This window comes from Nicotiana tabacum, chromosome 20 (assembly GCF_000715075.1).
Source record: "Nicotiana tabacum cultivar K326 chromosome 20, ASM71507v2, whole genome shotgun sequence".
NCBI classification, from domain to species: domain Eukaryota; kingdom Viridiplantae; phylum Streptophyta; class Magnoliopsida; order Solanales; family Solanaceae; genus Nicotiana; species Nicotiana tabacum.
The window spans coordinates 162,552,483-162,557,663 of record NC_134099.1 but is presented as its reverse complement, the minus strand read 5'-3'; the positions used below and the strand labels follow the sequence as shown (position 1 = coordinate 162,557,663).

The 5,181-nt window shown below is 35.5% G+C and overlaps 1 pseudogene; it reads right to left on the bottom strand.

Annotated features, from left to right (window-relative positions):
- Positions 1 to 515: 515 nt before the first annotated feature.
- On the bottom strand, positions 516 to 3,935 carry LOC107813703 (putative late blight resistance protein homolog R1B-12; annotated as a pseudogene).
- Positions 3,936 to 5,181: the final 1,246 nt, after the last annotated feature.

Below are 5,181 nucleotides of genomic sequence, written 5' to 3'. Positions count from 1 at the left end.
ACAGAGACAAAGTCCATGGCTATCTCGTCCCACTTCCACAGTTCCAATGTGGTATCTGAACTGGCTATAAGGGTCATGTTGGTCTCTGGTGCTCAGCCTTAACCAGCTGGCACATTAAGCATTTAGCCATGGGGTCCGGGGAGGATAGGATATACGCAACCTTACCCCTACCCTGAAAAGGCAGAGAGACTGTTTCCTGGGAGCTCACACCATTTTATCTAAATTAGTTGTAAAGAGTGGATATCTGCAAACTCAATGGGTATCTATTCCAAATTAGTGCAGTTTTTAATCATGAGGAGGAGCTCAAGGACATGAAAATTGTCATTAGTGGCTTTCCAGTACATGAGGTCAACCATCTCAATTCGCCAAAAATATCAAACGAGTAAATCCGCCTGCAATTGGACACTATTCTTCGCCACAAGCAACAAAATATAAGAACAATTTACCTATGATGTTCACATCCACCCACCTTAGAAGAGTTTCGAACAACTTAAAGTCCAAGATTCTGAGTAAATTAACATGAAAAAGCTATTAGTTGAGAGTAAAAGTTAAAGAAAAACTATAAGAACACCGAGTGTTCTCTTTTTCTGCATCTGAATCATCGAATACAATGTCATTCATGATGAAGAAGTTTTGGCTTTCAACGGCTCTCAAACACAGCTCGAATATTAGATCATGAACCTTACATGATTTAATTTTTGTTTCATTCCTACATCTCTTGCAGTCAAGAACTACACATCGGGCGATAAGATCTTGTAAACACTTATTCAGCCTCTCCTTTCAAGTCTTTTTCCATCTTCAGAAACCCCTCAGCCATCCATAATCTCACCAATCTCTGCACTGAAATCTCATTGTCTTCCCGAAAAATTCAATAATACAGAAAGCATGGTTTTAGGTCATTGATCAAGTGATTGTAACTCAAACCCAAGCACATATAAACATTGTTCATCAGGATCATTAGTGACAAATGACTTGACATTTTCAGCAACAATTTCCCAATATTTTATTCTCCTTTCAAATTTGGATAGAAGCTCAGCAACCACAGGTCCACAACAATAGTTAGCGGTAACCCTTGACATTTGTGTACAATTTGCTTCGCAGTAGTTTCGAATTCATATGGTGTTATTTCATTTGCAAACACCACACTTTAAAAGAGGTTCCAACTCTCATTTGGATTCATGAAGCCCATCTACAAAAAAAAGATTCTATGTACTAGCATAACAAGCTACTTCATCATTACGAGCTCCAATTGGAACAAAGGTTGGGTTTGTTCTGGGAGCATTTGCCTCCTCTCGACCCTAAGGCCGTAGCAAATATGATGCAAGAGAACCATAATCACATTCCCGGTCTTAGAGATCCAGAACTATATTCGTGGTTTGTAAGAGAATTGGCACATTTGCCTCTTCTTGACCCTGAGACCATAGCAAAGATAATGCAAGAGATCTGCAACCACATTCCCAGGTCTGGAAGAGACTGGGAGCATTTGCCTCCTCTCGACCTTGAGGCCGTAGCAAATATGATGCAAGAAATCCGGAACCATATTCGCGGTTTGGAAGAGAGTGGGTGCATTTGCCTCCTCTTGACCCTGAGGCCGTAGCAAATATGATACAAGAGATCCGGAACCACATCCGTAGTCTGGAAGAGAGGAAAAAGGCCCTTCTCCAGGAATGGAGGGAACTAAGTGCGCGGGTCGTCCTCACAGCTTCGGATTCCCATAGAGAGTAGAATAGAAGAGTCCGTCGACTCTTTTTAGTTTAAGGAAAGGGTGGTCAACAATATTCGACTCCATTGTTTTGACTTGGAAAGCATTGTCTCACGTCATTCCATGCACAAACATCAAAACAAGATCGAATAGATACATTGAACACTTCTTTCCGTACTGTTGTCTTACCGATACCTCCCATCCCGACAATCCTGATGACTTTGGGTTCATCAAAGAAAACTCTAGTCAGATCGTCTAACGATTTTTCCCTTTCATCATCACGTCCCACCATGTTGTTCTTAACAAGTAGAATATGTTTTGCTGAACTTGAATCTTGAAACAAACATTTGTTTGATGTTTGTTTGCCTTTATCTTGAATCTTTGTCGACTCTTTCTGGACCCGATCAATATCCTTTGCCACTTGTTGCAAGCTAACACAAAGCCTTTCATGTGCCTTCTCTTTCTGCATTTTATCATTTATCATTGTGCATCAACAACATTCGCAGCTTCTTTTATTTGTGCTACCAAATCAATCATTTCCCCAGAATCCTTGCTTTTCTCATAAGCTCTTGAGAAATATTTGTAAGGAGCTAACTAACTTCTTCACGAAGAGCGGGAATTCTTCTCTGTAGTCACAAATTTGGATCTCAAGAAGCAACACTAGCATAAGCCATATCTACTGAATTCCCCTTTGTATGACCTGAAAGCTGCAAACTGCAAGAGGTCAATGGTGCTATAAACAACATGATTTGCGAAATTGCGAAAATGTGCTATAGAAAAGCATTAAAGTTCCACGATAAACTCTTTACATTAGGTACAATAAGTTGAAATTTAATTTGTTAGAATTCATGCCTTGTGAAGTAAAATGCACATATATTACATGTATTTTGTTTCAAAAGTGAAAGTACAAATGTTGACGTACAATTTTCAAATACTCTCGTCAAAAAGAAGAAAAAAAATACATTGACAAATCAAAACCATAACAATCTAAGAGCATTAGAAGTCTATAACAGTCTCAAATCGTGAATCCATAATTTCCCTGTTTTTACAACAGCAACATTTTTAGTCTTATCCAACACCGTGGGTCAGGGGAGGATAGTGTGTAACCTGTTTTTCCCTGTTTTTATAATAACAACATACCCAGTCTTATCTCACACCTTATCCCACACCGTGGGTCTGGGGAGGGGGCCTGAGTCCGAAACCTAAATATTGTATTTTTGGACTCAAAATACATAAATAGGTGGGGAAAAAAACTTAGCGACCAAAATATGTAAAACGCCTTAATGAACCATGTTTTACCTTAACGTCCGTTTGGGACGTTAAGGTAAAACGCATTTTAATATTGCGTTTTATATAAAACGCCTTTTAATACCGCATTTTACCCGGAAGCTAAATGGGCGTTTACTTAAAACGCGGTTCAAAAGGACGTTTTACATAAAACGCCTTGATGAACAGCATTTTACCTCTTCAAATATTGTCCCCTTCCCTTCCCCCACGCCCAAACTAGAACGAAACCCCCCAACCCAACCCACCCCCAATTTAAAAAAACGTTCCAGCGGTCCCACCCCTCCATTAACGGCCCAAAAAAACTCGAGTGGACCCCACCCGTCCAGTAAAAAATAAATAGTGTTGGTCCCACATGCTAGCTAAGGCCTTCTCTCAGTGTGGTTGCATGTTTCAGAGTCAAATTTTCAACTCTTCAACTTTCCGAAAAACATAAATCGAGGTATTCCGATTTAATTTTTGTCGAAACTCGTATAAAAAATGCATATTAGCACTCGCAAATCATGAATCCATAAATTCCCTGTTTTTATAACCCGTTAACATCTTGATATAACTTTTGTATTTATATCTTTATACATCTTCCAAAATATTGGATATATCCTAAATATAGACTTGTTCTATATAGATCTGTACTATATCTAGTGCAAAATGTGCAATTAAGGAGCTAAAGCTTTGATCAGCTACTAAAAAGTGTTCTAAGTTTAATAAATTGCAATAATTACTTTGAGAAAAGGGAATATGAATATCAAAAAACAAAGGGGTAAATTTAGCACAAAAGATACAGACTGAAACAAAGATAAAAATGGCGTACCTCTGAGTGGCTGAAATGGTGTCTGCAATCTAGCTACCAACCAAGTTTTAAGAAATGAGATGAGAATAGGGTTGCATCGAGATACGTTATTTGTTTATATTCTTACTTTAAGCTCTCGTTTGGACATTTAAAAAATAAAATAGTATTTGTTCATGAAATTTGATTAATTATTTTAAATAAAATCTTTGGCTCGCAAAATTTTATTTTTTTCAAGTAAAATATATAGTATTCATACACAACTTAAATTTCGAATTTTTTCAAGTTTCAACCAAATCTCTATCCAAATACCTGCTAAATTGTGTGTACTACGATGAAATAGTTTGATTTGATATAAACGCTCGATGGAGATAAAGTATTTACTAGGTAAATGAATTAGGTTAAAATTAAGACATATAAAAACTTATTGAACTAATTAGACTTATTAGAGTTTAATTAGAGTGATTGATATGTGTCATGTGGACAAAAGGTAATCAATGGTTTGGATTTTTTCATTATTCATGATAGTTTTTTTAGCATAAATATTTCTTAAATTTCATACCATTGAAGTTTGTTTCAGACAAAACAAATTAAGTGTGTGTAGTTGTACTTTAAATTTGTTTATAATTTTAGTACAGTGGTATTCTATTCCACTGTACACGGGCAATTTCCAATAATTCATTTTTTCTTTTAATAATGTCAAAAATCAGCTTAAAGTTTCTCTAACGGCTCAAAATTAATCAAATAATGAGCTTCATTACTTACATTATAAACTTGAATAGCAGTAAAATTTATCAGAATAAAATTATATTGAATCAGTACAACAAAAAATCACATACTATGTTAGAAGGCTCGTTTTATACAACTCAACTACAATTAAGAAATACTTGGATGCATTATAAAGAAATAATAATTAAATTAGCACTCTTGTCCATTTAAAGTTTAAGTTATATAAAGTAATTAGTAAAAATATTAGTATATCATTCCTTCAATTTGTTAGAACATAATTTTTGTCTTTTTGTGTTGCGTTAAAGAGAGGATTAAGGGACAAAGAATAATGAAAAAAATCCAAACCATTGATTACCTTTCATACACGTGGCACAATATCAAGCACTCTATTGAAGATTAATGGACAAAATAGTACTGGAGGGGATCCAATCCTGTAGCATACATAGAACATTTCAAAAATGTTTTAGGTTAAATTTGGACCATTTCCTTTATTTTATTGAAGCAAATTAACGGATTTGTTACTCCTAATTAATTAGAATAGCTGAAAATTTGTGGACAATGAAATCAGAATAAAATCCAATGAATTCAGTTCGATTATCACTGAGAAGCAATGTCCATAAAACAAAACAAATTTGTAACACAAGTAGAGGAACTATTTTAACATAATACATGTTAGATA